Genomic DNA, 26,516 nt, shown 5'->3' on the forward strand with positions numbered 1-26,516 from the left:
AATCCATGTGGCAGTTGATTCCATTCAGGAGAGAAGAGCCCTGGGCACAGAGTGAGTGAAAGAGGAAACCCTGTGACGTAGTTACTACGAGGCAAGTAACTGGAGGTGTCTCACGCATTGTTAAACAACGTGGAGGCCAGTTCGGAAGGAAAACAAGTTAAACAAGTTAAATAAGGAGACAGGCCGTGAAACTGAAAGCACGCCCGGCCGGCCGTGAAAGCCTTTGATCCGGCATGAAACTGAAAGCACGGCCGGCCGGCCGTGAAAGCCTTTGATCCGGCAGGGGGTGGAGCGGCACCAAGCTGGGCAACAGATGGCTGGCGATTTGATGCTGTGCACGCTCATTTTAGGTCAATGCGCTTGCGCATTGACCTAAAAGCGCACGGGCACAGCATCAAATCGCCAGCCTAGGTAAGGTCTGTTTAAGCCCCTATAGTCTCGCTCCGCTCAATGCGCATGCGCATTGAGAGGCGAGACCTAAAAATACATATGTGTTATATAGATGGTTTTTGGGTCCCCCCCAAAAATATCAATTAAGCTATACTTACCTTTCATATACAAAAAAAAGGCATGCATTTTAGAGACATACATTCCTCTGATGGTGCCCCTGCAGTACTGGAAGATTAGTTTCAAATTCAGGTTGTGTGAGGGCCGACTGTGCTGTAGTTTATTAGGAATTTGACCTCTGTCAAGGTCAAGCCGACGCCAGTTTACGGTGGACAGTAAAGTCAGTACTGGATTCTATGGCAGTACTGGATTCTATGGCAGGTCCGGAGGCTTCGGATTATGCTTATCTCTTCCATTTTTATTGCTCAGCAGCCTTAGTAACAACCAACAGTAAAGACTACATATCCCATGAGTCTTTAAACAAACAAACGATCATAGAGGCAGTCCCATATAAGCAGAGTCCAGGAAAAGCACTTACTCTTTCTCCACTGCTCAGCAGCCAGATAAGTGCTTTTCCTTTCTCTCTGTTTTAAGGGATTACATTTCATTACTGTTTTTCCATATGTTGGTTCATTATTGTATTTCATTATTGGCTTAGGCTTACCTGCTTCGCCTGCTCGAGTGTGCTGTTTATTCCTGACGGCTCGGCGCTCTGCACCGTGGTTCTCTGGCCCTCTTCGGGCTCTATATCAGGCACACGCCTCCCTGGTGTGCGTGAGGTCGCGTTGAGGCCGTCTGTCACCCGCGAGGTTGAGCAGTGTGGCCGCATCTTTTTCCCCCTCAGGGGCTTCCTGACGCCTTCGCGTCTTTCCTTTCCCCAGTGCGGTGCACCGCTCACCCAGTTAAAGGGCATGGCGTGCGCCGGCGGTCAAAGGAAAGGGAGACCCTCCTCGCCTCACGGAAGTCTCCTCGGCGCGACAGCGGCTTCTTGCTGTAGCGGAGACTGCTCATCGTGCCCGAGTGAGAGTGCCGCTGTCACCTTGCCTCAGCCCCTACTGTGACCGAGTGTTTTGGCAGTTATTCTTGCCTGTATTTCGCACTTGCATCGCTCGTTCCGCCTCATTAACCCCGCTGTGTGGCTTTTGCTGCGGAACCAGAGGCTTCAGTTTCACCGCGTTTTTCCCCTACTTGTCCTTCACGCTGAAGGTTAGCTCCAGCAGTGCGGATTTTCCGCTGAGCTTGGTATCTTGTTCCGTGTGCACAACAAGCAGTGGCCTAACCAATTTTTGGGTTCAGTTTTTTCTCCCCCTTGGGCATTCCACCTTACCATGGCAGGTGCATTTAATACCTGGGATCAGGAGGACGACGACCAGTCACTACTCCCAATTCATATGGGGTTAGTGGATGAGACTGATGCTTCACTGGAAAGGGCAGTCTCCTCGGCCTATGAGCCCTTAAGCCGCCGTATTATGGAACTGACCATCAGGAGCAGGGTAGTCTCCTCTGCTGAAGGTGACTGGTCGGGCCGTTCCTTCCCCTCCGGGGGCGCCATCCAAGGGTAAGAGCAAGGCTAAGGCCTGAGGTCAGTCTGCCGAGGGCCTCACCTCGCCCGACGTCTTTGAGAGGCTGGGCCAGGCCTTCTTAAAAAGACACCTGGATACCGCGGAATGGCCTGAGGATTCCCAACTGGAATACACCCCCGATGACGATTCCTGCCACCCTGTGGGGGCAGATGGAGATACGGGGATAACTCAGAGGCTCCAAACGAGGAGTCAGGTGAGGAGGCGGGTCCAAGCAGACCCTGGCGTACGGAAGGGGACGCAAAGAAAGCCCAGTTGGAGGTACCTCAGGACTCTATGGATATATCGGGTTTACTAAACCAGGAGGACATCTATCACCCCCGCTCTAAAGAGTGGATTCCTGCACCCTTGGCGGCATCCTTTGTCTCCAGCCGGATTTGGAAGCCCATGGACCAGGAGGTCCGAGGCCGCCTAAGGGGCGAATGCCTTCGGCTGTCCCTCCCAGGTAAGGTAGCGTGTACCCCCGATATCGATGCCAAGATGGCCACCTTTCTTGGCAAGTTTGTTAAAGACCCTAAGAAGGGTCTGGACCGGTCCTGGCGAGCATGCCAGGATAAGGTCCTAGACATCTTGGGCCTGCTTACTAAAGACATGGATATGGTGGAGGACGCCAAGGAGACGGGCCACATGATTGATCCAGAGATCCTCTCAGGCTGGGCACAAAGAGCCCTTTGTTTTCTTGGGAACGCAAACTGTGCGTTAGCCACCGAGCGTAGACGCTCCTTGCTCATTAAAATCAAACCCCGATTGGGTGAGCTGGCTTCTACTGAGGCCGGAGCTGTGGCCAATGGGGACCTCTTTGGGGACCCTTTTATTAAAGAATCATCCCGTTTTGTAAACCCCTTCTCTTCGCTGGACAAAGCCCAGCAATCTATCAAAAAGTTGTCCAGCCAGCAGATTTTTGGCGTGGCCGGTAGAGGTAGGGGGCGCTCCTCTGGCCACCAGTACTCCAGCAACCCCCACAAGTTCCAGACCAAACGTTCCATGTAGTGGCAGGACCAGAAGAAATTCGGAGGCTTCTACCCCTCAAGAAGTCGTGGAAAGGGCCGTGGCGGCAAAGGACAACCCAGGGGAGCCAACAACGCACCTGGTGGACCCACCGGTAAGGCTTACCCCTTTTTACTCAACTAGAGGTGGGGGGGAAGGTTGCAATGGTATCATCACAACTGGGCGGTGATTACAGGGGATGCTTGGGTGTTACAGACCGGTGGGGGTTTCCACATAGAGTGTCACAGAATTCCCCGCCACCTCTCTCGCCCCAAGCCTCTGACCTTCTAGTACGAAGATACTCTCCTAATAGATGCGGAGGTGCGCGAACTCCTGAACAAAAAGGCCATTGTCCAAACGTCGCTCCATCCACAATGCTTCCTGAGCAACATCTTTCTCGTCGAAAAGAAGATCAAAGGTTTTCGTCTGGTGATCAATCTCCGGGATTTCAATCAATGGGTGGTGTACCCCCATTTCAAGATAGAGGGCATCCATCTACTCAGAGACGTTCTACTTCCCAACGTCTGCCTCCGTCTAGATCTAAAGGACGCTTACCTCACCATCCCCATCATTCCCCCCCACAGGCGGTTTCTACAATTCCAGTGGGACGGTCGCATTTACGAGTTCACTTGCCTACCTTTCGGACTTTCCTCAGCTCCTTGGTGTTACACCAGTCGTGCATGGAGTGGCTCCGCACACGCGGCGTTCGCCTCATCATGTACCTGAACGACAGCCTTCTGATGCACCAGGACAAACACACCTTGCCCTGCATCTTACCATGGCTCAGAACCTTCTACGGAACCTGGGGTTCTTCTTGAACTATCTGAAGTCGGTTAACATCCCGGCCCAACAATTGACCTTTTTGGGCTTCAAGGTTGATACGGTCCGGCAATGCCTCCGCTTGCCCCAGCAGAAAATGTGCTCGATTCTTAAAGCGCCGCGCCGGACGTTAGAGAGAGAGAGAAATTCTCGTTACGCCATCTCGCCCACATTGTTGGCTTTCTTCATCTTCGATCCAGGCAATCTTTCCCGGCCCATTGCATTACCAGGCCTTACAACATTTGAAAACACAACATCTGCATCACGGTCTCTCTCATTCGCTGGAAATCTCACTCTCGCACGAGACTCGCACGGAGCACCTTTGGTGGCTCAAACATATGCAAGCATGGAATGGGAGAGCCATCTTTGGGTCAGCTCCGGACCGGGTGATCGAATTCGACTCCAGTCGCTTGGGTTGGGGCGCCTGCTGTGGAGAGGTTACTACCGCCAGTATTGGTCCGAGCACAAGCAATCGTTGCACATAAATTGGTTAGAGCTCCTAGCCGGATCCTTCGCAATTCGCAGCCTGGCGGCCGACAAGGTCTCATGCACCATTCTTCTCAAGATAGACAATATCTCAGCGGTGAGGTACGCCAATCGTCTGGGGGGCACTCGGTCCAAGATCTTGGCGGATCTAGCCAAAGAATTCTGTGAGAATTGTCTGACCCACGATCTGTCAGTCACCGCGGTTCCCTGAATCAGACGGCAGACTGGTTCTCCAGGCACCTTCAAGAGTACAGTGCTTGGCAACTTGCGGTCTTCCGCAGTCTGATGTCCCAATAAACTATATTCTACTAACAATGTGATACAACATTTCAGAAAGCACATTTTTCATCAAATATACAAGCATATAGAAGCAATATAAGGCCTATTGACCTATTCTGAACCCCCACTTCCACCCAAAGAAAACAAAATCATCAACATTAAGGCTACCATGACTCCATGTTGCAACCCACCCCAAACGAGTTTTAAGTTCAGTATTCTTAAACTAGCACTCACTGAATGTGTTACCAATCCTGAAACTGACAACCCACCCTTGGTCACCCAGGCATTCTTATCATCTAATCTAAATTATGGTAATGATCTATACCAGGGTTTCTTGAAGTCCCTTAAACCAAACTGCAAACTATCCAAAACATGGCAGCGCCAACTTGAGGGATCTCAAGAAACATTAACCAGTAAACTCTTATCTGGTCAAATTACATCTGGCTCGCTATCTGGCTTTAACCCTCTTCTTATGATCCACTGAGCTATCTATGGTACAAGACTCAAACATATACAGCAGAAATGCTGTCCTAATATGTCTTTTCACCATATTAGATCTGCTTGTACAGGCATTGTAAGTGTGCCCAGGTTAGAAAAATATATAACAATAATAGAAGGTGGTGGGTCTTTATAGTGCACTGGATCCACTCTGCTGAACCTTTTTCGCATACAGCTATTCTTTATCTTTAATATACTCAATTGTCACGAGGCAAATAAAAAGCACTTTCCTTTTTGCCATTACAGTAATGTGTGTACTAGTGCCATGGCACGCTAGGCTAACAATGTGCTTTGTACACGTTACAATCAATCAATGAAGAAAAATCAACGTTTTAAACCTATCCACAATAGCCTACCTACCAAACAGAAGAACATCAAAAACCTCAAACAACCAACTCCTCTGTGTGCACATTATGCACTATTTACGACAAACTGCAACATCACACATACATATATTTCTTCACTATCTCAGTGTTACATGCATTTAGTGTAGCAACAACTTGTGGCACAGGACAGCAGGGCAAAGCAATTAGCACCCCGCAAGAGTGTTGCAAAACTAAACAACAGTTCTACTAATTTAATGTGAAAATATACTCAATGCATGATTTCATTGTTTGGTTCTTGTACAGTAGTGAACAATCGATGAGTTCAAGTCGCTTATGTCTGTATGGTACACTTAGATGCCCTTCCTGGTTTACCAGGAAACTCTTTTTAACACGGCACAAACAGTAATACGCTTTAGAGAATGGTACCTTGAAGGGTTTCCTGCTGTCCAGCTGTCCTTTGCCCAAAAGGGGTCAACTTGTGTTCTGTAGTCATTATGAGGCAACACAGTAGTAAAGTCGCTATACGGAGGTGAGTGGATGGAGAGCTTTGGATACTGAGCTGAAGTCCCTTGAGCACTCCTTGCTCCGAACTGCTCGAAAGGCAGTCGTGCATCAACAATGCAGCACAAGTGACAAAAGTTCACTTGAGCAAGACAAACCCAGGACCTTGCTAGCTTGGCTGGTCAGGCGGCTTGATGCACTTAGTTCCATGACCTCCATCCATACTGCTCCTAACGTCTCAGTACATACCCAGAACGAAATCCAGCTTCCTAGATTTAGCACTGTTGCTGGCGAAGCGCATGGTGACCAAGCACTGGAAGTCAAGCGCACTGCCTACGGTGTCTATGTGGCGACAATCTGTGGTTGTCTGGGTGGGTAGTAGGGCAAACTCAGACATGAGGAATCCAACAGCCTGAGAAAGCATCTCATTTCACTGGGATAGAAAGCTGTGATTAATGCCTTCCCGGCTCAGCCCAGGGATGATCAAAAACTATCCTAACGTTATGGCTGCGCACAGATGACATAGCTGTCTTCCTCAACTGCACTCAACTGCAAAGGGGTGACCTTGCCTCAATGTTCTTTATCACATGGTTGACTACATATGCCTGTGAGCATGTATCACTTCCTTATTTACACTGCCCTTCCCGCCCCCACGTCTGCCATCCAACCGGTCTACTGTTGGTGATACCACACCACTCATTGGCTTCCGCTTTTGTTTTACATTGTTTTTATTCGTTCCCTTCTCATGGTTGGGAGTGTGGTGTCTCAGCTGCCAGTTTTCAATAGACTGGCACCCTAATATGCAGAATGATATTGGAGCAAAGGTGGCGTTCTTGATATTAGGTTATATGCTTATAACCCCCTTTGTAACGCTCACATTATAGTCTCTTGGCTGTATCCGTATTAATTTGCTCATACGGTTCAAAAGTCAATAAAGATATATTTGTAAAAATTAGGCAACATGCTAGAACAGAAATCCATAACTTTTTTTTCTATTAGGAACCGTTTTGCATAATTGCAAACTGAAGGAAACAGCATTCCATCAGCACCAGACAAGAGTTAGTGTGTCAAGCAGATTACAGGCGTGGTCAATTGAACCAAAAATAAAATCCAAACATTGAAAATGTGACCGAAAGTTATTTTGCAGTGCCAAGGCCACGCTGATCATTTACGTCAATATGAATGCCCGCAATCACTTATTCATTGTTTAATGTGATTAATCCTTATGTAAAGAAGTAAACCAAATACTAATTAAGGTCAATGAGAGCTTTCAACAATTTTAGCAGCCTAAAAGACTTCAAATTGACAATTCTCTCCATCTGATATATCACTCGGCCTTTTCTCTTCATTTCCATATTAGCAACAAAAAAAATACCATCAGATCCAAGGAGACTGGACACTCAGATTTTGAACGCTATGTATAATATTGAGGTTGACATAATATTCTTTCCAGATGTTTGCTTACATTCTGGATTGAAGGCCAGACATGATGAAGAGCGAGGTAGGGGCATATTTGACTATTTTGTTCTGATTAGGGTGCGAATGCTAAAAGGCGTATTCTCCACCAGCTAAGAGGTGGGAACAGGTGTTGACTGCTCTGCCCCTCTTTTTTTTAACAATTTTTATCGGGTTTCATCAGAGCATTGCATAAACACGATACAAGCGTGCACATCTTCATCGCTTATCCAGGGTTGGTGGTCCCACTATGGTCCCTGTGCATACAGCGCAGTATATAGCAAGTCATACAGGAGTAAGACTGCTCTTCCCCTCTAAGTGCTGTAACTGAGCTGTAGGTGGCTAGAAGTTATTAAAAACTCTCCAGGGGATATTAAGTACCGTTAACACCATCAGCAGAGAGCAATTATGCTTAAGGAGGCACAGGTGACACGAAGTGGCAAATACCGATGCTAATAACGACCAGTAAATAAGGTATTTGAAAACATTACAACAGCCAAGAAGCAATATCCAGTGCTGGTAAAATACTGAGCAGCGAGTACAAGTTCATGTGCCATTCTTGAAACTACAGCAAAATGATTATTAACCTCATTGGACAGACTCCTAGCGTCAGACCCTGTATGGAGGGAAAGCACGCTATTCAAATAATATGCATGTTCTTTTATGTATATAGGGCTATTATCTTTCGAGGCACTGCACAAAACCCAGAAAGTAGTCCAGTGCATGTCAAAAAAATTATTTAGAACCATGCTGAGCGAATATGTTAATTCTTCACAAACTTGTTTCTCCATCTCAGCTACAAAAGCAAAAATAGTCTTCCAAACCAACGCAAATCTAGAGAAGGAGCTTATACTTGTGGTAAAAATAAAATACAATTATGGCGGGTTAAAAATAAGCTACACATAGAGTACGTGCAGTGGAAACTTACAGAAGTTATAAATGGTTACCTATTCATCTGGTCTTCATCATCACAGCTGCTAAGCATGGAGGAGGAGTTGGTATCCTAGAGGCAGGCAGCATGGCCTCCTAAAAAATAAAGGAAAAACATGTGGTCATAGGTGGGAAATTCCTATTGCCCGAAGCCCAGGACATATTGTTAAAGGTCAAGGACAAGTCTTCATTACTCTTTTGATCAATGAACCAGGAGACTCCACTGCCTGGACAGCACTAGCTCTTAGGCTGCAGTTTACAGTGCTCGAAAGGGAACAGTGTGCTGCTGCACAGACAGGATCTGTATCCCAATAAAACAAGCATTTACAATGCAATAGGTCTCGCATTTATTGAAGTGGGGGCTATTGCCATTGAAAATGGCAATGTGTTTTATTTATGTTTTTGTTTGTTTGTAGTGGAGTGATTATTTAAAGAAAAAAGTATATGCTATGCCTTATTATAAGCTTTCAAACAACTGTAATGTAAAGCTATGGCTATGTGAACGTAAAGTAACAGGGCAAAGTAAACTCCGCCATGATAAATGCTACTTAGAGCCCACTTATGGACAACAGGAGGTGAATCGCAGGCATGCACTGTATTCGGACAGCCATGGTTTACACAGCGGCAACAGAGGAGCAAAACACAAGCATGCTCTGTTTAAAGACAGCTAGGACTACATGGTCGTAAGAAAGTGGATTTAAGCACATAAACCTTTGAATGTTGTAAATATAAATCCGTTCACATTTATCTATATGAAGACATGGTCTTTATTCACATGCATGAGTGATTGGGTGGGGGTGATGAACAGGAGGGCGGGTGGGGGTGCTGAACGGGAGGGTGGGTTGTTGATGAGGAGGGCAGTTGGTGGTAGATAACAAGACTCCCCTCTGCCCGTTTCAACAAAAATAAGAGTGGAAGGAAGCAGAAAGGAGGAGGGGATTGAAAGTGTGGTGGTGGAGTTGGATAGTATGAAATAGTTGGGGGCAGCACAATAGAGTTGGATTGGAGCCTGCATCATAGAGAATCAAATACATCGTTGATAAGTAGCTGGTATATTAGGTACAGGAGCATTGAATACGAGTATTTACATGGAGCCTCATCATCAGTGGGGACCCCTAGTATGTGATTTCAAGAGATGGTACATTTTTTGCAGAATAGTGTGAAAAATATAGGGGTACAAGAAGGGGGCCCTCACTGGGTAAGGGGGTTGAGAAGAAAAATCAACATGCAGAGGACTGTATCTACTCAATTCGAAAACAATTTTCCTCCATACATCTGTTTCAATTGGTGCTATAGATGAACCACGGCTACTCCCTTCCCCCTTATCATCTTCTGATCAAACAACCTTGTTTCCCATACTCCACAGAGAAAAGAAGGTCAGTCGAGAAGATAACACCTCAAAAAGAAATAGCTTGTAAATTAGACCTACACTGATTCAAATCGAAGTATTGAAACCTCCAGGAAGCAACAGAAGAAAAAGGGAAAGGTAAAAAACGGTGGTTTTAAAAAAGAAAAATAAAGATCTTCCTTGACGATCTAAGTTCAACTAGCCCTAATGCCAGCAATCTGCACCTTCCTGTGGAACCGACTAGTTATACGTCAAGTGACCGTACGGAGTGGGAAGATCTAACAGGACAAATTACGTCAGCATGGAATAATTCTTTGGAAAGTTCCTAAGGCTCTAGCTTGAATCCTTTAGTTATAGCTTTTAAATCTAGTAAAATATCTCAAGTTGATACAATTCTCAGATTCCTTACTCTACATCTCCTGCACACTGCAGGCCTCCAACATAGATTGTGGGCCTGCCAAACGTCCCTGAAGACTGTTTTTGTTACCCTACTATATTGATTTTTTGGTCTCTGATTAGTGGGGAAGCTGTCCTTCTCAAAACAGCCTTTGAAATCACTATCTTAACTGAAATTCTGATCTCTTTTAATAGTAGAGTGAAATTTTGGTCTAGGGAGGCTTGCTCCTGATATTATTCTGGGAGTAAGGAAATTTTCAGGAAGAACAGGCATGATCTATTCTCAGTTAAGGGTTTCCAAAAACTTTACATGGGCATAATTTGCTCTCCAGGCCGGTTTACTTTATGCCACAACCTTCATGGCCAAGGGTGCAAAAGGAAGTGCCATGGATACCAACGCGCAAAGCAGGGTGGCAGTTGTCACCCCTGGCCATCCCGATTTGACTTTCACGCCTACAATTATCGTTAAACATAAGGCTGGCGTTTTGAGCGTTCATAGTATCGGAAAACATTGTGAGCATTTGCTGTGCATTGATCGACAATTAGCTTGTGCGCATGTATTATACTGTGCGCATAGGATCTTATATTCTTATAGGCTGACCAGCACCAATGTAATTTTTTTCTCTGAGCTAAATATAACTTTCTCCGCGGTTGCTCTTTCACTCTTGCAAACTCTACTTTAAAGACTCGGGAAAGGATTATAGAGTCGAACTCGGCCGCCGCCAGTGGTGTTATTAGCATACACTTGATGTCACGGCAGCTTGCTCGCAATTTAATGCTGGACGTGTGTGGGGCCGAATCCCCGCCCGTCAGGCACCATCTGCTGGGATGCCGCCAGCCAAAGATAAATCAGGAGAAATGCTGCACTCAGTGGGAGAAAAATAGCAGCACTGACACGTTTCCAGCTTGAAATGAGCAGACACGAAAATTACTGAGCAGTTGGTGAGCCGTTTATTCGAAGGACAGAGATTCACAATTTAAAAACAAGTGCTAGTTTAAACAAGCAAAGACAAGCAGGTGCGATGGCTAATTAAAAGGAAAAAGAAAGAATCGCCGCTCCCGCCCGGAAGTCAGGCAGTCCGGGGGCGGGACGATAAGACAAACCGGAAGCCCAGGCGGGAGCTTACCCACCACTGGGACAAGTGGGCAGGAGGAGAAGGGCGGCCGGCGCTAGCGGGGCTCCCGTGAGGTGGAGAGCCCCGCACTGATGGAAGAAACCGCCTGGAGAGCCGGAGACGAGTACCGGTGAGTGGGGGCCTTCTTCCTTTGCTGAGCTGCGAGGGCTCGGGGGAGGGGAGGTTTCTCTATGTATGTATTTGTGTGTGCATGCGTGCGGCGGGGGAGGGAGGTTGTGTGTGTGTGCATGCGTGTGTGTGTGTGTGTGTGTGCGTGCGGCGGGGGAGGGAGGTTGTGTGTGTGCGCATGCGTGTGTGTGTGTGCGGCGGGGGAGGGAGGTTGTGTGTGTGTGTGGCGGGGGAGGGAGGTTGTGTGTGTGTGTGTGGCGGGGGAGGGAGGTTGTGCGTGTGTGCGGGGAGGGAGGGAGGGAGTGTGTGCATGTGTGCGGGGAGGGAGGGAGGGTGTGCGGGGTGGGAGGGAGGGAGTGTGTGCGGGGAGGGAGGGAGTGTGTGCGGGGAGGGAGGGAGGGTGTGCGTGTGTGCGGGGAGGGAGGGAGGGAGGGTGTGCGTGTGTGCGCGTGTGTGTGCGGGGAGGGAGGGAGGGAGGGTGTGCGCGTGTGTGTGCGGGGAGGGAGGGAGGGAGGGAGTGTGTGCGCGTGTGTGTGCGGGGAGGGAGGGAGGGTGTGTGTGCGCGCGCGGGGAGGGAGGGAGTGTGTGTGCGCGGTGAGGGAGGGAGTGTGTGTGCGCGCGCGGTGAGGGAGGGAGGGTGTGTGTGCGTGGAGGGAGGGAGTGTGTGTGTGTGCGGGGAGGGAGGGAGGGAGGGAGTGTGTGTGTGTGCGGGGAGGGAGTGTGTGTGTGTGCGGGGAGGGAGGGAGTGTGTGTGTGTGCGGGGAGGGAGGGAGTGTGTGTGTGTGCGGGGAGGGAGGGAGGGAGTGTGTGTGTGTGTGTGTGGGGAGGGAGGGAGTGTGTGTGCAGGGAGTGTGTGTGTGTGCGGGGAGTGTGTGTGCGTGCGGGGAGTGTGTGTGTGCGGGGAGTGTGTGTGTGCGTGTGCGTGTGCGCTTGCGTGTGCGTGTGTGTGTGTGTGTGAGTCTCTGCTTACAAGGAGCTAAGGGAGACGGGAGATTGTGAACGGGCGCGTGACCTGATCCGATTCTGCACGGTTGCACGTGCACATCACTTGTCTCCTGTCTCCCTTGACTCCTTGTAAGCAGAAATGATTACAATAGAGTCTCGCAGCGACGATCGCTTCGCGATCGGTTCGCAGTGCGAAACCTAAAAAAGGAGCTCAAACTTGTATTCATGAGTAATTTTTGCAAAATCGTTGCTGTTAGTATGAGCTCTCTTAGAAATACAGCGAGCTTGAAGCTCGCCTTGCTTTACTGACAGTGGTTCCAATCCAAAAATGTGCACCGGGGGGATCGGCCTTGGAATTCGCACACGTTCCAGAGGACCTGGAAACCTGCAACACATAAAATTTAAGGTGTTCTAGCAAACATTTGTGAATTCAGTTTTTACAACTGCAAATACAAAAATATATATGTGCTCATGCAAAAATCTGTAGAGTTTCAATTTGCTAGTTACAACTTTTTTTATTTCACCCCACGGAAAAACACCTTTCTATACACCTCACTTTTTTAGGTCTTGTCGGAGCCAGCGCATGCGCTGGTCTGGCGAGACATTTAGTGAGTGGGCTTTAGAAATCCAAACACATGCTTTTGCTTGTGGCCTAAAGCTTGCGGTTACGCACGCGCTTATGCACACATCTGCGATCTGGCTTTCCTCTTGCTCTGGCAGACTGCTCTCCCAAGCATGCGCGCCTCGCTCCGCCTCTCCGTTTTGCTCGCGCTTCAGCGCTCCTCCCCCTCCCCCACCACAGAGCGCGTCTCGCAGCGGCGCATCTTGTTGTTTTAATGCAGACAACACAATCAGTTTCGTGATGGGCCAAATTGACTGTAACCACATATACCAGCATATACCATCCCATAAAAGCTGACAGCGGCCTCAACACCCGCTGGGACTTGAGTCCCTTGCTTGCGCCCACCTGCCTGCCGTATCTCACTCTGTGCCTCCGCATAGGCCCGCCAACCACCAACAGGAACAAAGTGTGAAACACACCAAGGCACCATCTGTTTCGGCCGTACTGTTCTCTTGCTGCTCCTCGACACCTCTGTACTCACCTCATTCTTCAAGCGCCAGCGACCGTAAACTTGTTAACCCATCAAAGGGCGAGAAGAGTGGTACACTGCGAGGTCTGACTCAGAGTCAGCCCTGGAAGCCTCGGCATCCCAGCGTAATCTGCCATGCTCACTTTAAACTATTGCCACTCTGTCCGTCACTCAATCGCCATCTGCCTGCCTTTGCCCCTCTAACACTCAAGCGCTTACCTGAATCTTTAAGCACCAGAGGCTGTAGACCAGTTAACCCTCGCAAAGGATGTGAAGAGCAGAACACTTTGAGGCCGCATCTGCCCCAGTACTGAGATCATCGAACCTCCCGCACAATCGCCCCACAGAAGAGCACGTTGGAGCAAAGGGACACAGTTCCTCCCTTCATATGCACAAAACACATTACATTGCCTTCCAATAGGCACCATGCATAGCGCCATAGCTATACACAAATCAAACCTTTGCATCTTTGTAAAATGAAGGGCAATTAGAGTGTTTGTTATTTTATTTATTTATTTATAAAGTTTTATATAGCGCAAACAAGATCCCGAGGGATATCAGAGCGCTTTACAAAAATGATGGAAGGAAGGACATAAGATCAATGACATCAAGTAAAAATAAAAAATTAAAAAAAAGGAATTATCACATAATTACACGGTTACAAGGGAGATAAGACAGGATGAGTAATACAATAAACAGGCATATAGCAGACTATACAGGAAGGCACATTATGCGGTAAGGAAGAACAGCATCGAATGTTTCTACAGTGAACGTAGATCACTAGCTTTGAGCAGGAGAAACCTAGCCCAATTATGGTAAAAATGTATTCATTCGGACTCTTTTGGCTTCCAGTTTGAAAGCGTCCGTTGAGGAGATTCTGCGAATTTCCGGTGGAAGAGAGTTCCATATCTTTGGGGCTGTGCCCGAGAAGACTCTGTGATAAGTTCTCTTTTTGCTAAGGATGAGTGGTTTCAGGAGGAAAGTGTTAGCGCTTCTTGAGGCTCTACCACCACATGATAATTCAAGCTTTTGCGCTAGGTATTTGGGAGTATCGAGATGCAGAGCTTTGTGCACCAGAACGGCAATCTTTAACTGAATTCTAGCTTTGTAGGGCAACCATTTAAGAGATTTGAGGACTGGAGATATGTGCTCATTTCGTTTGGTATCAGACACCAATCTAGCTGCAGCGTTCAGTGGTGCCCTTTAGTGGAGCCAGAGTGTATTTAGGAAGGCCACAGAGAGAAGAGTTAAGCCTCGGCAAGACAAGCGCATGGACCACCTGCTTGAAGTCGAATTGTGGGAGGAATGGTTCGATTTTTCAAAGTGTCCTCATCAAGTGATTAGCTTCCTTACACACATTGCTGATATCTTTAATTAAATATTATTGGGGCTAACTGAGGCTAATGAAACTAAACCGTCACTATTGAGGATAATTAAGGACAGCAGCAACACGAGACTAAACAGTATCAGTATCACATACCAAGCAACATGTCTCTTTTGTAAAGCAATAAATTCTGCAAACCCGTGGCATCTCATCCAACACACCATTTAAAATCAAAAGGGCACACAGAGTGCCCACCAGACCGATCCTGGGTGCAAAAATCTGTGACCGCTCAACTTCAGGCCATTGATTCCAGCAATCAGAATCTATATTATCACACATGAGAAAAGCAAAAACACTAAAATGGAACAACAACAAGATTGAAATAGCTCAATACTATGCCAAGGAGACGAGACAGTCTTTTTAGCCCTGCGAAAGTCACTCACAAAGTTGAACATCAACTTCTCCTTCATCAGCCCAGCAAAGTTCAGAATTATCATCATGGGGAAGACCTTTGTAATTGATGATCCTTCTGAACTCGAATCCTATATCCAGAACCAGCAACCACAAGGGATGTCCTCTTAATCCCTCTCCATCTATGAACTGTCCATCAACCGTTCAATGTCCTCGCCATCTCTCTTTATGCTCTCATTGGCATTGTTACGCTCCTGTGGTAAGTTATAATTCACCACAAATGAGAGGAGTCTTTGTATTAATAAAAGATCCATTTATTGAATCCAACTTCAGCCACGGCAAGGAGGGGCGCTACCTACTGGATCCCGATCAGCATTGAACCGTTGATCAGAATTTCCGAGGACGCACACGCCAAGCATGCGGCAAATGGAACATTAAAATAAATGACATTCCAGATTAGACAATACATACAAGCCCAATACATCACCTCCCCCTTAACATAAAAGAAAATATATTGAAAATCAGTATGTAATAAAATCCTTAAACCTGGAAGGAAGCCTTTTACTGCGACATCCCCGTACAGAATTTTCCAAATTACTTTTCAACCCTCTTCTCACAGGCTCCCAAATCGACGGACTTGGATTCACACTCCCAGGAACACTCATATCTTGCTACCAATAAGTCCACTCCAAACCATGAGAACCTCTTCTAACTTTCTTATCTCTAATCAATTCTGCCGGAACCTTCCTCAACTTAACTACCTGTCTCTTGTTCCACCATCCTTTGCCCTCCAAAAATACTGCTCCTTTACTAACTTTGCATACTAGTACAGGATCAGAAAATAGAGACTCGCCTTTTTTAACCATAAAAAGGTTTTTTACATAAAACCCAGTCCCCCTCACAAATGTCCAAATTGCTAAGAGATTGAAGCGGGTAACTTCAACTTCGAGCGCGCCGCATTTGCCGGAACGGCGTATATCAAAAGTTCATCATTCATTTCACATTTTAATCCTTTTCTTTTGTATTCAAATTGTATCCTCAGTTGTGCTTGTTACAGGGTAGACCGTAGAAAGTGACACTGCTTCTACACGGCAGCTGTGTTAAAAACTTCTTGCTGTCGCATGCTTGTACTTTCAAACAAATCTTTAGTGATTCTGCTGGTTCCCAATGCATTTCGGGCTTATAATGTAGCCCTTCTTCAGGGGGATCACTACAAATTTAAACAAACATCACTGTTACGTATAAACATGTCCCAACTGTGTTGTACACATAGCCTTATTATCCATAGCGAAAAACATTTTCCAATAGACATTTTCCCTCTATGCGCTTAAAAAAGCGCAAAAACCTTTAACCAAAATCACCTGGATGTTATCATATTATAATAATACTGCAAGTGTGGGAAATTCAGTTATTTCATACCTTCAAACGGGGTCCGAGCAGCCTTTAGTTTCTAGAAATGAGTTCTTACGCTACTTTCTAACATGCTCATCATTAATAGGTGTTCCTCGGGACTCCGCCCTGTTATTTTTGACCAATGAAACGGTAGATGGAAACACCCTTATACTACGGGTCCCATAATGCCGCGTATACAACCCCGATTCTCCCTCCACTTTCTTCAAAACGTATGCAACATTGTAATCATACTGTAACCTTGGTTTAAAGATTGTGCATTCGTGGGCCCCGCCCTCCCTGGATTGTGTAATACATGTCAATCGGAACGTTATAGATGGAAACACACATAGAAATAAGTCTGTACTAAGGTATAGCAACATTGTAACGGTTCGAAAGTATCCACGAGTTGGGTTTAGTAGATGGGTAATGGTTCTTTCTGTAGGATTTGTCCTCGGTAATCTTGGGTGCAACTTGATTTAGGACAAGGATATGAAAACAACGTGCGAGGTCAAGTGCACTCCTATTTCTTTTTTAAGTCTTTATCGATTTAGTCCATGTTTACAAGGTTTTTGCGCTTTTTTAAGCGCATAGAGGGAAAATGTCTATTGGAAAATGTTTATCGCTATGGATAATAAGGCTATGTGTACAACACAGTTGGGACATGTTTATACGTAACAGTGATGTTTGTTTAAATTTGTAGTGATCCCCCTGAAGAAGGGCTACATTATAAGCCCGAAATGCATTGGGAACCAGCAGAATCACTAAAGATTTGTTTGAAAGTACAAGCATGCGACAGCAAGAAGTTTTTAACACAGCTGCCGTGTAGAAGCAGTGTCACTTTCTACGGTCTACCCTGTAACAAGCACAACTGAGGATACAATTTGAATACAAAATAAAAGGATTAAAATGTGAAATGATTGATGAACTTTTGATATACGCCGTTCCGGCAAATGCGGCGTGCTCGAACTTGAAGTTACCCGCTTCAATCTCACTTGCATCTATTCACCATGTGGTTTCAGGACAGACCGCTATCGAGCGCACGCCAAACATTGTAAACATGGACTAAATCGATAAAGACTTAAAAAAGAAATAGGAGTGCACTTGACCTCGCACGTTGTTTTCATATCCTTGTCCTAAATCAAGTTGCACCCAAGATTACCGAGGACAAATCCTACAGAAAGAACCATTACCCATCTACTAAACCCAACTCGTGGATACTTTCGAACCGTTACAATGTTGCTATACCTTAGTACAGACTTATTTCTATGTGTGTTTCCATCTATAACGTTCCGATTGACATGTATTACACAATCCAGGGAGGGCGGGGCACACTAATGCACTATCTTTAAACCAAGGTTACAGTATGATTACAATGTTGCATACGTTTTGAAGAAAGTGGAGGGAGAATCGGGGTTGTATACGCGGCATTATGGGACCCGTAGTATAAGGGTGTTTCCATCTACCGTTTCATTGGTCAAAAATAACAGGGCGGAGTCCCGAGGAACACCTATTAATGATGAGCATGTTAGAAAGTAGCGTAAGAACTCATTTCTAGAAACTAAAGGCTGCTCGGACCCCGTTTGAAGGTATGAAATAACTGAATTTCCCACACTTGCAGTATGATTATAACATGATAACATCCAGGTGATTTTGGTTAAAGGTTTTTGCGCTTTTTTAAGCGCATAGAGGGAAAATGTCTATTGGAAAATGTTTATCGCTATGGATAATAAGGCTAAGTGTACAACACAGTTGGGACATGTTTATACGTAACAGTGATGTTTGTTTAAATTTGTAGTGATCCCCCTGAAGAAGAAGGGCTACATTATAAGCCCGAAATGCATTGGGAAACAGCAGAATCACTAAAGATTTGTTTGAAAGTACAAGCATGCGACAGCAAGAAGTTTTTAACACAGCTGCCGTGTAGAAGCAGTGTCACTTTCTACGGTCTACCCTGTAACAAGCACAACTGAGGATACAATTTGAATACAAAATAAAAGGATTAAAATGTGGAATGATTGATGAACTTTTGATATACGCCGTTCCGGCAAATGCGGCGCGCTCGAACTTGAGGTTACCCGCTTCAATCTCACTTGCATCTATTCACCATGTGGTTTCAGGACAGACCGCTATCGAGCGCACGCCAAACATTGTAAACATGGACTAAATCGATAAAGACTTAAAAAAGAAATAGGAGTGCACTTGACCTCGCAAATTGCTAAGAGAACTCCTCCCGTCAAATATTTTTTTCATCACGGACTGCCTTTCCTTGACAACTTTAGACAAAGCATCCGGGTCAACACTAACAGACAACTTTCTGTCCAACCAAGACAGTAATAAATCAGAATTCACCTTCCTACCTCTAAGTAATTCAAAGGGTGTAACTCCAGTAGTACAGTGTGGAGAAGTATAGTAATTCCACACTTTTTCTTCCAAAAATGTTCCAATATCAAGGCCAGCCGTTAAGGCTGTTTGGATACCTTCCTTAAGAACTTTATTGCCCTGTTACACTAGACCGTTCGAAGCAGGAGAATACTTTGCTACTTTTAAATGCTTGATGTCATGAGATTCCAAAAACTTACACATTCTATCTGACACAAAGTGTGTTCCATTATCTGTGACTAAAGATTTAGGTGCCCCTCCCAACAAGAACAGTTTTTTAAAGAAAACAATAGCATTCTCAGTATTGGGAGAATCCACAAATTTATAATGCATCCACTTTGAATGGTAATCAACAGGCAAAATCAAATACCTAAACTCCTCTGCCAAGACTATATAGGGATGCGAAAAATCAAGACCAACTTTATCTCACGGTTTATCCGGAAACTCAGTGGGATGTAAAGGCAACTTAGCAAGTTTCCAGTGTTTGTCTGAAAGCAAACACTCCTCACAACCATCCACTAGACTTCTAACCTGTGCTTCCAGCGCAGGCCACCAGTAATGCCGCTTTATTTTCATGCAAGTTTTGGTCACACTTAAATGACCCTCATGGCCTATTCTGATAATATAATTTCTGAAACTAATAGGAGGTACAAATGTATCTCCTCTTAAAACAACACCATCTTTAACTGAAAGTTCATCAGCAACTAATGCAAAATTCCTCAAATCCCCAGTTAAATTTCTTATCTCAGGCCAATTCCCGCTGGAAAATTCCGTCACCTTGGAAAGAACAACGTCATCCAAACAAGCTTTCTTCCAATCGGTTTCTGAAATAAATGAATTACAATTTTCAACAGCATCCAAAATAGCTACACATTCCACCTCATCCTCATCAAAGTCCTCAACATCATCCTTCCCCATAAACATTCTTGAGAGACAGTCAGCACGAAAGTTTTTTCCCCCTTGAATGTGTTTCATATCAAAGTTGTATTCTTGCAACTTTGATACCAAACGTGTCAACCTAGCCGACATGGTATTATTACTGGATACTTTGTTGAAAATAAAAGAGAGTGGCTTGTGGTGTGTAATCATTTCAAATTTCCGTCCCCAAATATACATTTTGAATATTTGAGCCGCCCAAACGCAGGCTAAAGTCTCCCAGTCAATAGTACTGTAATTTAGTTCAAAAGACTTGAGAGATCTCGAAGCTAACGCTACTGTTTGCTCCTTGCCATTTACTTTTTGACTGAGAACAGCCCCCAGTCCATTCATACTTTCATCCACCGTGATTATAGAAGGACAATCATCCCGGAAAGCATGCAAAGCCTGTGCCGAGATAATCAATTATTTCCCCTTCTCAAACACACCATCCAGTTCTTGAGACCATGTACATTTTTGGCCTTGCTTGAGCAAATTACATAGATGCTTCACAACTCGGGCATAGTTACCAACGTATCTAGCGTAATACTCAGCCCTAAGAAGGAGTGCAGAGCATCCTTATCACCGGGTGGTTTTGCATCCTTTAAAGCCCTGTTGACAGAAAATGTAGGTTTGATACCCTTATCTGAAATTGTATGACCCAGGTAATCAACTCTTTTACTCCAAATTTGCACTTATCAGCTCCTACGGTCATGCCATTACTACCAAGTGTAGACAAAACCCTTCTGAACAAATCATAATGCTCATTGACATTTTCTGAGAAAATGAGGATATCATCTAAATAGGCTTGAACACCTCTCATACCCTTAAACATTGTATCCAATATTCTCTGAAAAACGCTAGCTGCAGATGCTAGACCGAAGGGAAGTTTCAGGAACGTATATGCGCCAAAAGGAGTAACAAACGTGGTTAACTCCTGAGACTCCCCTTCTAGAGGGATCTGGTGGTAGGCGGACTTCAGGTCGATAAGGAAAAACCAATTAGCCCCCCAAATTTGCCAAAAGTTTGTACATTTTTGGGAGCGGATGGCAATCGATTAAAATGTTTTAATTTAGGCGCCTCGAGTCTGCACAAAGCCTAATTTCTTCAGACTTTTTGCGGGCCACGACTATAGGGGCCACCCTTTGTGAAGACTCTGTGGGTTGAATGATCTTTTGAGCGCATAAATCATCAAGCATGGCTTTTAACTCCTCTTGCACTTAAAGAACCAGGCCTGACTTTGTGCATCACCGGCTGAGCATTAGGCAATAATCACATTTTATGTTCAAAACCTTTTATACAAACTACTTGATCTTTGAACACATGCTTGAATTCATCCAGCAAAGATTTTAAATACACTTCGGGCTCATCCACACTATACACTGAAATTGCTTTCACATTAATAGGACTGTCATTACCAGGGACTAAATACAGACCCATTTTTGCCAGGTCTTTCCAGCCCACGATGTTCTTCCCCTTTTTAGCCACATAGACGTTGGTAACAATACTGCGACCCAAGACCTCCAACTTAGATATAAAAAAAACAACATATCAATGTCCTTTTCTCCAAAGGCTTTCGGGTTCACGTCTGTATGGGATAAAGTAACCTCCTTATCCCATTTCTCGAAGAAGTAAGAATCATGAAGGATTATTATCGGTGACCCAGAGTCAGCCATTACATTTGTTTGAATTCCGTCAATTAAAGCATTGCAAAAGGGTCCTTTAATTTCCAAAGGTTCATCTTTATAATCTAAAGTCAAAAGTAAATTATCGAAAGAGTCAGAACATGAATCCACATCAGTGTTTACATTGTTCATCTGAACTGGCCTCTTCTGAACCTTACACAGCTTCTGAAAATGACCAATCCTTTTGCAATTGGAACATCGTTTACCTAAAGCTGGACAGCCAGGAAAGTTGCCAATGTGATACTTTGAACCACACCTATAACAGTAAGTCTGACCTTTCTTTTGAACAAGTACAGATTTTTAAAACTTATCTTTCATCTACACAGCAAATAAACTTTCTTCTATAGAGTCCTCTTGATCAGAAATCAAATTAACTTTGCTCGTAGTGTTTACTTGCATAGCCTTAGTAGAAATTGCTGATCTCTCGATACTTAAAGCTAAATCAATCACCTCCGAGAGAGAGGGATTTTTACAACTTAAAATTCTTTCCTTTATTTTATGAGACGCGTAATTGAATACAAATTGGTCTCTAATGAGGTCGTCTGAAAAAGGTCCGAACCAGCATGTTCCGACTAGAACTCTTAAAGAAGAAATATATTCTTCGACTTTTTCTTCCTCAACCTATTTGCGCTTATAAAATGTATGCCTTTCCAGCATAATATTAGGGAGATTCTGAAAACTGTTTATTAAGTCTTACAATAGCCTCTAAATATATGTTCCCCTGACTGTCTCCTGACTGTCCAGTAGGTGGTGGAACAGGAGGTAAACTTTGAAAAATGCGCTGTGCCGCCAAACCCAAACTGCCAAAAAGAAGTGCAAATTTTCATGCAGGTGAATATTCTGTAGCATCGAAAGCCACTACGTGATTCTCAAACAGGCCAAACCACTCTAACCAGGGTAAGGACGGTTTACCTGATTTTGTTAAAAATGGAGGAGGTTGTGTGATTTGTTGAGCTGTTGCCACCCTTAAAAAAATATTTTGTTTAAACAAAGTGAGTGTTATTAAAGACAAGAATGAATATAGCATCAATTGCTGTAAATCAATGTGGCAAGCCAATAAAGTTAAACATTGACTTATGGGTTAAATGGTGTTAAACAGGCTAATCAGTGCTTCATAGAGAGAACTTTAAAAAACTAAAATAAAATATTCAATTGTAGCGTGTGCGCATTACTGTGGTGTGCAAGTAGTTGCTTTTAGAATAACCATGGGTGAACGCATCATCGTGAAATACAAACAGCTGATTTCATAAATATTCAGTTGTAAAGTGTGCGCATCACTGTGATGCGCAAGTAGCTGCTTGTAGAAGAATCATGGCTGAGCGCATCACAGAGACAAACAAACAGCTGATTTTACAAATATTCAGGTAACAGGTGTGAGCATCACCGCGATGGGCGTTCCACTGTTTAAGAGGAACCACAGTCAAATGAATCCTCACACAACGTAGGAACAGTAGATAGTTGCTGAAGATGCTGTAATCCAAGGCTTTTCCCAATCAAAGATGGCCGCCTAGCGTGTTCACGTAACGTCAGCGTGTTACTCAATACGCTTGTCGTTCACCAGACGCACACATGGAGAGTTCCAATCGCGCGCTGACTGAGTGTCTCAGGCTCTGCGCGAGCCTTCGCACTAGCCCCTAACGGTCGCCATCATCAGACTTCACAAATGAGTACAACCTTCAAAAATTATGGATCCTACCAGACTTCCTCTGCTACACGAGGGGAGATGCGCGGCACACGACCAGCAGTCCTGTTCCGGTTGAAGACTTAAAAGTGAAGAAGCAGTGACGAGTTAATTGTGCTGCGTGAGCTTCTTCTTCTTCTGGCTGAAGTTGACTCCCAATCGTCGCCAAATGTGGTAAGTTATAATTCACCACAAATGAGAGGAGTTTTTGTATTTATAAAAGATCCATTTATTGAATACAACTTCAGCCACGGCAAGGAGCGGGGCTACCCTCAGGATCCCGATCAGCATTGAACCGTTGATCTGAATTTCCGAGGACGCACACTCCAAGCACGCGGCAAATAGAACATTAAAATAAATGACATTCCAGATTAGACAATACATACAAGCCCATTACAGCTCCTTAGTTTCTATGCTTTCTTCTATCTCTCCCTCTATAGTCTCTATACCCTCACAGCTTCATCTCACCTACCTCCCACTCCCCTCTCCATCCCAAGGGATATCCCAAACCAACAAGACTAGACCCTCTGACCCATAGGTCCATTACATAAAAATGTGCATCCACACCTCCCCCATGCCCACCAAGCAACTAAAACTTGGACAACAGTCCTCACAATAAATAACATGCCTAGCAACACTCTTAAGATATTATCCCTTAATGTTAAAGGCCTCAATCATCCAGTGAAAAGAAAAGATAAATAGTAGAATACTAGCACAAACTAAGAGGAGACATTCTCCTACTTCTAGAGACCAGAATAGATAAGGACATTGCACAAAATCTCCTACACAACTGGTATTCAATGTTACACAAAATGTGACCAGTTGCTTTGTCTACTTTCTTATGTTTGTGAACTAGCAGCTTGAGAACGGGCTGGAGAGTAGTGGGTGAAAAAATAGTCATACTTTGTAAATTATTTAATGAGGGCAAAACCAATTCTTATAAGTGTATGACAATCTTGCACACCGAAAGAGCTTTGCGACTAGGACCATAACACTATGACTCTGACCTTGCAGAGTTCATCTAGTTGTAAAATGTAAATGTCCAGTCATTAACAGAGTTTCAAGTATATGCTCATAATTATGGCACCAACATGGACTGAGGCACAGTGAGATTAAGGGATTTGCTGATATATTCCACAATATAGTCAAGAGAAGACTTTGTAAAACTCAAACCCTGACTTAATATGGCCCGGCATAATCAGAGATCCTACTGTCACAACTCTAGTTAATTGAAAATGCTACCCTAATTTGTCATTTCACTACATTGCCCTAAATGGGACAAGCAGATTTCTTACTGGATATGTAGATTTCTGAACCATATGAGTAATAGGACGCACCCAAAACTGGCAGATTCTCCATCTGCAGCTACAGCGGTCTCACCTTCAAACATGACATTTCCTTAAAGATAGACATCCTGCAGTGGTCAGCTTCAACAGTTTCACCGTCAGATCCACCAGGGCTTGGAAGTTATATTGATGAACAAGATACTTAACTTCAGTAACACTCTTTCTGGTAGAGCCGATCTAGCTGCAGATTCCTCACCTTCTGAATATTCCCCAGGCGTCATACTGGATCCGTAAACCTATCAGCAGTGCCTCTACATGCCTCAAGGTGGCGCCTTGTGGCTTCGAGCTGATGCCATTTCGCTTTGGAAATGACGTGCGGAGCCTATTTAGGCACCACTCCAACTCGCTGCTGTCAGTTTCTTTCAAGACCGTCAGCCTCAAACGAAAATTGGTAGACAGTGTGCAGATTCTTAGACTTGGGATCTTATTAATAGTGTCCAATCACAGAACTGGTAGGATGGGAGGGTCAGTGAGGAATCTGCAGCTAGATAGAATCTCCACCAGAAAGAGCGTTACCGAAGGTAAGTAACTAATTCTTCTGATTGACACTTTTAGCCGTAGATTCTGCACCTTTTGAATAGATAACAAATCAGTTATCTATTCAAGTTAAGTCAGAGTCAGTGGACTCAAACCAGAAAGCCCTGCAGGATCGAAAGGGCAAAACGCCCCTCTCTGCGAACCGGACTATTCAGACATTACAAAAATGCTTCAGGAACATGTGGAGGGACGCCCATATAGCTGCCTGGCCGATGTCTAGGACAGGGACTCTGCAAGCTAAAGCAGTGGTACCAGCTTTGACCCTGGCTGAATGAGCACATAGTCCATCTAGAGCAGGGGTCTTCAATCTGTGGGGCGTGACCCCCAGGGGGGTCGTGGAGTCCTGGGAAGGGGGTCGCAGATTGTCAGTTTGCCTTCGTGGTGTCGGGCTGATTGAGGGTGCTTATGGCGGAGGCCTAATTCACACCGAGGGGTGAAAAACAACAAAGCCTCATTAACAAGCAAAAGGTCTTTTAAAGACCTGTCAAGTACTCGGGTGTGGCTTTGTGTGTGTCCCTGAAGGTGTTTAAGCCCGGCTCACATACACGAGGAGGGGAAGGGATGGGGGGCAGGGGAGGGTGGCTGGGGGAGGAGTCTGTAAAGCACAAAGCACGAACCCTCATACCTGGCAGCGCCTGTGCGGGAGAAATTTGCCTGAGAGTCTGTTCTTCAGGTGAGATATTGTTACAGACTGTCCGCCTCCTGCCCCCAACAGGGAGGCACAGAGATGCCCTCCCATGAGAGAGGAAGAAGAAGACGCAGAGAGATACTGGCACCCCCTTCCCCCCCCCCCCCACTCCCATGAGAGAGGCACAGAAAAGCTGGGGGGATGAATGGATGAAAGGGTGGATGGATGAAGGATAGATGGATGGATGGGTAAAAGGTTGCATGGATCATGATGGATGGATGTGTGAAAAGGTGGGTGGATGAATGATGGGTGAATGGATGAAAGAGTGGATAGATGAAGGATATATGTATGGATGGAAGGAAGGATGAAACGGTAGATGGATGAAGGATGGATGTATGGATGGATAAAAGGTTGCATGGATGATTGATGGATGGATGTGTGGAAAAAGTGGGTGGATGAATGATGGGTGAATGGATGGATGAAAGGGTGGATAGATGAAGGATGTATGTATGGATGGAAGGAAGGATGAAACGGTAGATGGATGAATGATGGATGGATGGATGTGTGAAAAAGGTGGGTGGATGAATGATGGGTGAAAAGGTGGGTGGATGAATGATGGGTGAATGGATGGATGAAAGGGTGGATAGATGAAGGATGTATGGATGGAAGGAAGGAAGGATGAAACGGTAGATGGATGAAGGATGGGTGTATGGATGGATAAAAGATTGCATGGATCATGATGGCTTGATGGATGTGTGAAAAGGTGGATGGATGAAAGGGTGGGTGGATGGATGGATGAAAGGGTGGGTGAATGAAGGATGGATGTATGGATGAAGGGGTGGATGAAGGATGGATGTATGGATATAAGGATGAAAGGGTGAATGGATGAAGGATGGATGGAAGGATGAAAGGGTGTATGGATGAAGGAAGGATGTATGGATGAAAG

General features: G+C 45.1%; 1 protein-coding gene across 2 annotated transcripts in view; it reads right to left on the bottom strand.

The window, feature by feature from the left end:
• Positions 1 to 26,516, bottom strand: part of KCNAB2 (potassium voltage-gated channel subfamily A regulatory beta subunit 2) — a 1,353,173-nt gene that overhangs the window by 1,078,825 nt on the left and 247,832 nt on the right. For both annotated transcript variants that reach the window (XR_013594749.1, XM_078642625.1), the window contains exon 2: positions 8,247 to 8,344. The gene's annotated coding sequence lies outside the window, so the exon portion shown is untranslated. The remainder of the gene's footprint in view (positions 1 to 8,246; positions 8,345 to 26,516) is intronic.

This window comes from Lissotriton helveticus, chromosome 5_1 (genome assembly GCF_964261635.1).
Source record: "Lissotriton helveticus chromosome 5_1, aLisHel1.1, whole genome shotgun sequence".
Classification (NCBI taxonomy): Eukaryota; Metazoa; Chordata; class Amphibia; order Caudata; family Salamandridae; genus Lissotriton; species Lissotriton helveticus.